Genomic DNA, 9,434 nt, shown 5'->3' with positions numbered 1-9,434 from the left:
GAGCCACTTCCTTGATGTGTTTGAGACCTTGCCTGCTGGTGGGAAGGAGCCACTGAAGGAAACCATGGCTGGGTGACATGTTTGCCCACCCAGAAGAGGCACGGGGACTAGGCTTATTCAACAGCTGAAAGTAGGGAAGACCTTTCTGTAGTGACCACATTGTACGCGACACAGAACCCCAGTATAGACACAGCCCAGCACAGAAGTTCCCAGAACTATAGTGTGTCCCCACCTGTGTGGTACCTCAGCTAGGACAGGAGAGTGAGAACCCCAGCTTCTGGGGGCCTGGGCTAAGCCCAAACAACAAACTGGAGGAAGGGCTCAGGCCCTTCCGGGAGAGTTGGTGGTGTCATAGTTTCGTTTCTGCTGCCGTGATAAAATACCCTCCTGACAGGGACTACTAACAGGAGAAAGGGCTTATGTGGGTGACAGTTCCAGAGGGGCGGAGTCTATCATGGTGAAAACAAGGAGTTCGGCCAAGCTATAAAACCTGTCCCAATGCCACACTTCTCCTAGGAAGCCTCCGCTCCCTAAAGATTCCATCACTTTCCAAACAGTGTCACCAATTGGGTACCAAGTTAACACACACACACACACACATACACACATACACACACACACACACACACACACACCCCTATGCATTTCATGTTTCATATTTAAACCACAACAGCGGAGAGGTCTGTGAGCTCATGGGAGTGAGGAGGAACAGTCATAAGTCACTGGCCTGGTGCTGGGGACTCAGCTAAAGTGTGTGTACAGTGCCCTACCCAGAATGTGTGTGACCTCTATCCATCTCTTGTGGGGTCCCCAGGTCTTGCTCCCTATGGGTTAGTGATAAGACCCAAGTAATCAGTGTGGCCTAAGCCCTCACTCAAGACAGGCAAGTCCACGGTCTCTTCTCTCACAATTGAGTAGGCTAGCAATGAGAAGACATCCAGTCATGGAAGCCACCTCAAAGTTGGTGAAGAAGTAGGGGTTCCATGTGGCAGGAAGGAGATAACAGAGCAGAGGATGCCTCTGGTGAACCCCGTGCGCTCGTCCTATAGGCTGGCTGCCCCCCCACCCCCGTCCCCGTCCCCACTCTTCACTGGCTCCTGGTTAGGAGTGACCAGTTGCTTCAAGTTCATGTCAGAGTCCTGCCGTGGCCCTCTGGATCCTCAGAGGAAGGAACCAACCTGGAAAGAACACTGCAGGACTTTTAAGGGAAAAGCAACTATGACAGCTGCAGACGGGAGCTGGGATGGGTGGGAAGAGGCCTGGGTGTGACTCAGACCTGGAACTTGGGAAGAGAGAGAGGATGGAAGGGACTAGGGATCGGGTAGGAAAAGCCTCGTTCTTGCTACATCCCTGAGAAGAAATTCCCACCTCAGGCTGAGTGGATGGGCAGCCTTAGAAGGAGGCTGGGCTTAGAAAGACAAGATGGTTCCAGTGCATGGCCCGTGGTCATTATTATCTGAGCAGTGCAGGGAAGCATGCGGTGAGGTCCGTGTCACGACCGTATGCAGCTGCGCCAACTCCAGCAGGCTGTCTGGTGAAGGATGCCCATGATGAATTCTGTGCTAGTTTCTCGCTGGGACCAAACAGCAGACAAGAACCAACGTAAGGAAGAGTCTATTCCGACCCACTCTTTGAGGGGATTGAGTAGATCATGGCAGGTAAGGCGTGGCAGGCAGTGTGAATGTGAGGTCACACAGTCCGCAGTCAGGAAGTACAGATGCAGGTACCCAGCTTGCCTTCTCCTTTTGATTCAGTCCAGAACCCCAGCCCATGGGATTCAGTCCAGAACCCCAGCCCGCATCCAGAGGAGATCTTCCTCCTTAGTGTGTTGCCATGGTGAATCTAATCTAATCAAGCTGACAGTTCAGATGAACCTTCACAACTCGCCATCAGTCTCCAGGCTCTGGAGGCCCTCTGGGCCTCTTCCCCCACCCCTACCCCTTTGGCTGTGGAGCTTCTGTACCTTGCTGACTGCCATCCCTTAGATAGGTAGCTCTTACCACTGGGCCCTGCTCCCATCATTGGGCGCTTCTCCCGCCTCCCAGCTGCTGAGAGATCAACAAACTATACTGGATCACCATAAGTAGGGCAGGAATGGTCCTCTATGGATGAGTCTGGGACACAAAAAGCCTGGAGATGGGGAGGGGACACTAAGACCTCATTGTGACCACACTCACACTTGGAGCTAGCTAGAGTCCTAGGGTGGGACGGGGTCAGATGGAGCTCAGATACTGACTGGGGACCCAAGTGAAGAGGTGTGAGGCCTGGGGACATGCTGGCCTCCCTCCTCAAGAGGCCATAGCTCCTGGGACCTGTTATCTTTCTAGTTCTTTGTGGTCTTGCCTTAAGTTGACAGCGTGAGGGGAAACGGAAGCTGGAGCGGGTGGGAACCTCACTGCACGTGGATTCCCAAATCCCTCAAGCCTTGGAAGTGGGGAAGCCACGCCCCAGGAGGGTGGACAGCTTTCAGTGGGCACCACGCCCACCCTTCCCCCTCCTGAGCGCTATTTCAGCAGCTTCCTGCCTTGATTCCTCTCCTGCTCCACCCCTCTCTCTGTCCTGGGTTAGGCCTGGATAAACAGAGGCTGAGAGTCAGCAGTCTGAGGCCTGGAGAAAAGTGGAGCTTCTGGCCTTAGGCTGCTCAGTGAAGGTTGGTTTGAAACTGTGGCGTTCTGATTCAAACGGAGAATTTGGGGGTTCAGAGCTAGGCGATGCACTGGGCCCCGCCCACGAAGAATGTTTGCTTAAGGTTCCCGTCTGGCTCTTCGCTGGACTTGGGAGAGGATTCAAGGTTCACTTCTCCCACGGCAGGGACACCTCTGAGTGTGGGGACAGATGGGCACATGTGTCAGGCTTAGAGGGAGCAGGAGTTTCACCCTCCTTCCCCTAGAAGGGGCTCAGGTCCAAGAAGGAAGCTCATTGCCAAGTGGACAGGACCACACCTCGGAGACCATAGAGTCAAACACACAGCAGAACTTGCATTTTCCGCTGACCTGTCTGCATTCACAGGGACTGTCTCCCACCACCCCCGAAAGTGGGCTGTACCTTGCCTGCAGTGACCCCTACAGAGCCACTTGGAAACGACTTAAAACAGGGAACACCTCTTTGGGCTCAACCCATCTTCGGAATGTCCATCCAGAATCCCTAGGTGTCTCCGTGGCCACATGGTTGACGTTAACAGCCCTGGGACGACCTATGCTGTCCACTGGCCTTCTTTGGGGCTTCATTTCTCTCCACAGTGGCTACTGCTAATAGCACATGCCACCACCCTGCATCTGGCTCCCCCATTTGGCTGGTCACCCCCCCCCCACACACACACACAATGGAAGTGTGGATGTCACAGGAAAGAGCGATGTCTGCTTTGATTGCGCTGTAGCCTCTGGACCTGCACTGTGCCCAGCATGCCACAGGAGCTCAATAAATATTTCTGGAACAAATAGAAAGGACACTTTCTTCAGAAGACGATGACGCTTTCCATCAGGAGCAGAAGACCTCTGGGGACCCTGTCACTCTGACGAGCTCTTCTTGCGGGACCTGCTTTGGGCTAGAATAGAATGCAATTCCTTTCTGGTCCTCACTGAAACCAGGGCTAGCCTGAGCCTGCTCTCCCAGGTTGGTGACAGGTCCTTCACCACGCTGTCCATGAAGTCCTGAACAAACCAGCCTTATGTGGCCACATCCGTGTGCACCCCCACGTCACTCCTCATGCTCTGGAGCCCAGCGGGACCAGAGTCTGCATTTTAACTGCATTTAGCTGTTTGGTTTGGGACTGCCTGGACTGCCCACAAATGTTCTCTTTGTGCAAGACGAACGGGAATGCTTTGTCGAAGCCATCTTGATGCCTTTCCCCTGAAGCTACTGAAAAGAGTCGGCGGCACCGGCAGCCGAGGGGAGCGGGCCTTCGCCTGCCTTCCTGCACAGAAGCGCTGAAGGGCCAACCTGCAATTAGCAGCTCAGAGTGGGGAGGCGAGGCGGGCACAATAGGAAGGCAGCGAACAGCAGCTGTAATTGCAGGGTGTGCCAGCCATGGTGACGTGCAGGGGAAGGTGGCATTATGACAGCAACCACCTATGCGTGAGCGGCTGTCGGGGTGGGGCCTGTGGGGACCGGCACGGGAGGAAAGGGCAACAGCAATACCAAGAAAAGCCTGAGCCTGGCAGCCAGAGGCCCGGCACACCTGGGCCCCGTTCTCGGCGGAGCACACCCGAGGGACAGTGGCCCCAGAGTGCTCAAAAGCCAACAGGAAACTCTTTGAGACTGAAGGGTGCAGCTTCCTGGAAACAGCCTGTCGCTGTACCTAATCTACTGTCTGTTTTTAGGACGTCATGGTCATCTTCAAACTGAAGGACCCCGGCCACCAGGGACCCATGGAGATAGCCACCCGCCAAGAAGAGGTCACCCTGGTGGACTTCCTGCCTTTGCCTGCCTGCCCTAACCAGGCAGCTCTGTGGTTGTCTGCCTTGTCTTGTAATTCCGAATGATTCTTCACTGAAGACTGTTCTCACTAACAAAGCAAGGGCACAGGGGTACACCCATGTAATCCCAGCACTCAGGGAGTCGAGACAGGAGGAGTGTGAATTTGAGGTCAGCCTTGGAGAAAGAGAGAGAGAGAGGGAGAGAGAGAGACAGAGACAGAGACAGAGACGGAGAGAGACGGAGAGAGAGGGAGAGAGAGAGAGAGAGAGAGAGAGAGAGAGAGAGAGAGAGAGAGAGAGAGAGAGAGAGAGAGAGAGAGAATATTAGCTGGGTACACCTTCTTTCAGAAAAGCAGGTACATGGTATGCACAAAATGACCTTCCACGCCAGCCTCTGAAGGGAAAGCTCCCATTCACCAAGGAGGTCATCTCCTCTGGCGGATTCTTGGAGCTCCAGATCCAGGCGTTTTTTACTGACCTATATAAAAATGTGAGGAAGGTGGAATTCAGGACACTTGTGACTCACCTGAAGACAGGGAGGTTAGAGGTTAGAGGGTGAGCAGGTTTGGCCCTCAGACCTGAGGAAAATATTAGCCTGGATGAGCCCCTGGGCCATCTCAGGCTCAGTGTGACATTGCCCAGCCGTCTCCTAGCCTCTTCTCTCTCCTTGGGTATATGCTATTCACTGCCAGCCAATCACTGTTTGCCAGTCACTGTACCAGGTACCCGGATGAAGCCCCGAATGACCCAAACGCTGCTCACCAGGGCCTCAGAGTTCACACGCAGAGAAAAGGGTATTTGATTTCATGCATGGTTAGTGCTTCGACGGAAGGAAATCTGTGGGGACTAGGGAAGGCTTCAAGCGTCTAGAGGTCAGGCTGCCCCTACTTCTTATCTGCCACATCCTCTCACCTGGAACCCCTGGACCTGCCTGTTCCACCCCGTGAAATCCAACCTGTCTCAGTGTTCATGGCCAGGTTCACTGCTTCCAAGGAGTTTTCCATGGGCCCGTGGAGGACACAGATGACCAAGTTCTGCCCCTACAGTGGTTCTGCTGCCCTTGCTCTGACCTGTCCGTTGAAGGTTCAGCGGTCCCAATGTAGCGTTTAGCTATGCTAGGACCACGTAACGAGAGGGATTTGAGTGTGAGGCAGGAAACTTCCCCTTTCTTCTGATGTCACATGGAACTATGACACTGGAGGATCTCACAGTGATTCCCCCCACCCCACCCCAGCTTGACCTCTGTGGACCAATACTCTCCCTCCAGGCCAAGAGTCTACCCACAGTGTTGGTTTGTTTGTTTCCTCAGAGGCAGATGGGCAGCGTTGCCCTTGATCTGTGGAGTGGGCAGCCTACTTGTTTGTTCCGGGACCGCATGCCAGGACCACCTTCCTAGAAGTCATCAGTGCCATAGGCCACATGGTGACAGAGGTACTGGGGTCAGGTCAGTATCTCATCATTTTTCTTGGAGAACTCCCTTGTATATATGAGCTGCCTCGGGCTTCCCTGTGTGGCTCTGGGATCGGCCAGCCTTAGCTGCTGTTTCTTCCCAGCGCAGCATGGGTACATGTAAACACCACCCTTCCCTGGGACTTCGTAGCAGGGTGCTAATGTGGAAAGAGGACCCCAGAAGCTGAGAGCAGTCTGTCATAGAAGGCTATGACAGACTGCTCTCAGCTTCTGGGGGGCTTGTCCTACATAGCAGAGTGGGGTCCTGGGCAGAGGGAAGAGGTGTTGAGCCATGGAGACTGAGTCTCTCTCCGGGTTCTGTGTGACCTTGACAGGGTGTTCCAGCCCTCCCCACCCAGCTTCCTGTGCACCCGCCGCATCTGCACCTCCTCAGGTCCTATGGCCTGCCTAGGAGAGCAGCAGCCCTCGTATTTTTCTGTCTTGCATGTGGGCAGTATCTAGTGTCATACTACAGACCAGTGGGAGCGTGGCCTGGGACTCAGGCAGTGATGGTGAGAGAGATACCAGTCACAGACAAGCACATCGTTAGGGACAGAGCTGGTCTGGGGGATCAGCTTCATCTCTTCCTGGGGATCCCAGTGTGCTGGGGGCTCTGCTCTTTAGGGACCCAGCACTAGGGACGGAGAAAACACCAGCCATGCACAAAAACCCACCTCACCAGACAGTAGGGGTCCATGCCAGAGGGACCAGACAGCCATGGGTGACCCCAGCCCCCAAGAAGGGAGTGGCTGGGCTGTCCCCCACCTCTGCCTGGACTACCCTCTGAGCACACTTCCCTCGACCACCCCCTTCCTCTTGGGCTCCCTCTTCCAGCTTTTTTCTGCTTCCTCCAGCTAGGACAGTTTTACACGTAGAATGTTTATGGAGGCCCAGCGTCAGAAGATGTTGACATCGGAGTCAGCTCTGCCCAAAGCAGACTAAGGCGGAGACCATGCCGACCCATCCACCCTATCATGGTTTTAAAACCTCCTGCCTGGGAACACAGCAGCTTTGTACTTGAAACCCAGCTCTACTTTCTCTGGAAGCTAGGGGAATCTTCAACGGAGTAGGACTGCCTTTTCCGCCCACTGATCAGCGTCATAAAGCCCTGAAAGTCTGAGACATTTTCTTGAGTCATGCAGGTCCAGGGGTGTCTGGGAAGAGTTGTGGGGAAACACAGTCTCTCTGGCCACCTCCGGATGAGCATGCTCAGCACACTGCAGAGAGACCCAGCATTGCTTGGCCAAGTAGACTGGATCACAGTATTTCAAGATCCAGATTTCCAACCGGCAGCAGGATGGTTCCCTGCTTTGGCGGTGAGGAGGCCAACTGCAGCAAGGCTCCCTGGGCTCCCCTTAGCCTGTGCTGCCTGGATGGAAGCAGACCCTGCATGTCACCTGAACCACCGTGGGCCCAGCTCCACGTGTCCCCAGCCCCAGGCCCTGGGTATCCCAGCTGGAGCGGGCTGGAGGCTCCTGTTTGCACGCACCCCCCAGCCAGTTCTAAGGACATCAGAAATAATGAAAGGAGGTAAGGCAGGGAGGGACCTAAACTAAAGGCCTCTGAGGATGAAAGCCGGAATCCAGTCTTTGCACTGGAAAAACCTGTCGTTTCTTGGGTAGAGCAAAGAGAACAGAGTATTGTCATCGTGCGTTGGTTTCATTTCAAGCCTTTGCTTTGCGGGTTTGGTCTGGTTTTAAACTTTTCTCTCTTCCCTATGGCCACTGTGCATGAAAGGCTGGGGTCAGGCCTGGCATGGGGCTGGGGAGCGGGGGCTGCCCGCTCCTTTTTGATGTCCCCAAGAACAGCTGGAAGCTTGTTCTACCTGGAGATGTCTGGCTGTCTCCTTCCGGCTAGTCCCAGACTTCGCTGAGAATAATTCTTCCTTGAAAAAAAAAATAACAATTCCCATTAAATGTTTCAAATTGCCCACGCCAAACTCAAAGCTCAGAGAGAGCCCTTTGAAGGCTTTTCAAGGGAATAAAAATAAAACCCATTCTCAGATGCTGGAGAGCTGCCGCCGCAGTAAAGCCCAGGTTCATGAAATGTGGCTGAGATAGGTGAGAGCCGGGGTTGGGGAAGGTTGGATGGGCGTATGGAAAGGATTATGGGCCCCGCTGAGTGAGGTTGCTTCCGGTGACTTCACACGCATTGAGCCTGTGCTGACCCTGTGTCTGGCTATGACCATTAATGAAACAGATAATCCCCAACAATGGCTTGTCCCCAAAGCAGGGGTCTCTTCCTTCCTTCCTTCCTTCCATCTTCCAACCAGATGACTGGGAGGAGGGGGTTACCCAGGCAGAAAGCTCACAGGCAGGTCTGAACTGAGGTCATTCTGGACCAGACTCTAAACCTGTGTCAAATGAAATTCAATTCCTTCATCCACTCAGTAAATATTGTTTCAGCATTTACTCAATGCCATCCTTCTTCTAAGTGCTGGAGAGGCAGTGGTCCACAAAACAAAGACTTCCTGGATACGTGGACTGCATGGCCCAGCAAGTCCAGGGGTAGCATGTGATAGGTCCCTAGGGTAACACTTCCCAACTGGGATGAAAAGACAGTTCTCCTCCTCCTCCAGCTCTTCCTCCCCTCCTCCCCCTTCCTCCTCTTGCCCTACATTTCTCCATCTATCTTGCTATCACATCTTCTCAAGTTGCAGAGTTCCTCCAGATCAGAGATGGTGGAAAGACAAACAGTTCTTCTCCGATGTCACCACTTGGGGTGGGGAAGGCAGGGTTCTCTCTAGATTACTGCAGGTACACCCCATCATCCATGGCCTCTAAGTAGCCGAGAGGATGCAACACACACGTGTAGACCCACACCATCACAGGGGGACCATGACAATCATCAGAAGAATGGAAAAGGAAAGGAATGGGGCTTGGGAGCAGGGGCTACCTGCTCCATTTTGATTTCCCCCAAGAACGCCAGGAGGTTTGTTCTAGCTGGAGCTGTCTCAGAGTTTGGTGCAGATGCTGTAGAGTCCAGACCCTGAGTCTGACTGTCTCCTCAGCTGCTGGACACTGGGTAACCTCAGGCAAGTAATGTCACCTATCTACTTCCTCTCCCCGAAAAAAAATGGGGTTTATGGTCGTGCCAACTTCTAGGCTTGTGTCCTCTGCTTCTTCTGATCCAATTTTGGGAAGGCCTCTAGAATTTTAACTTCAGAGACTCGTGATCCAGACTCTGCTTGTGATGGTCACGGTGACATGTTATCAGTGCTGATGTCACCTCCAGCTCCAGCAGAGGTTCTAATGTTTTCAAGTGAGCTACTCCCAAACCTGAAAGGGTAAAAAGGACCCTGACATTGGGGCCCACTGAGCAGGGCACGGATCATTCCCAGGGAATTCTGAACCTCCTTACTGGGCAGTAACCAGTCTAAGGATTTGGGTTTGTGTCCAACATAGGCAGTTACGGCTGCATCTCAGAGCCTTCCGTCACCTCCTGTCTCCCATACCTTGCGAGAGGAATCCTTGGCCCAGTGCACATCTGGATCTACCACTGATTGGATGGGCAACCTCAAAGAGACTAGACAGTTCTTTCAAGGCCTTTGAGTTCCATGTTTCTCATGCA

General features: G+C 53.6%; 1 long non-coding RNA gene across 1 annotated transcript; it reads left to right on the top strand.

Annotated features, from left to right (window-relative positions):
* The first annotated feature begins 4,093 nt into the window (after nt 1-4,093).
* LOC121829452 (uncharacterized) lies at nt 4,094-7,515 on the top strand. Its single transcript, XR_013042321.1, has 2 exons — nt 4,094-5,859; nt 6,719-7,515. It is a non-coding gene; the product is annotated as an uncharacterized LOC121829452 (long non-coding RNA).
* Nucleotides 7,516-9,434: the final 1,919 nt, after the last annotated feature.

Source organism: Peromyscus maniculatus, chromosome 1 (genome assembly GCF_049852395.1).
Source record: "Peromyscus maniculatus bairdii isolate BWxNUB_F1_BW_parent chromosome 1, HU_Pman_BW_mat_3.1, whole genome shotgun sequence".
Classification (NCBI taxonomy): domain Eukaryota; kingdom Metazoa; phylum Chordata; class Mammalia; order Rodentia; family Cricetidae; genus Peromyscus; species Peromyscus maniculatus.
The sequence above is the reverse complement of the archived record's forward strand: the minus strand, read 5'-3'. Positions and strand labels throughout refer to the sequence as shown.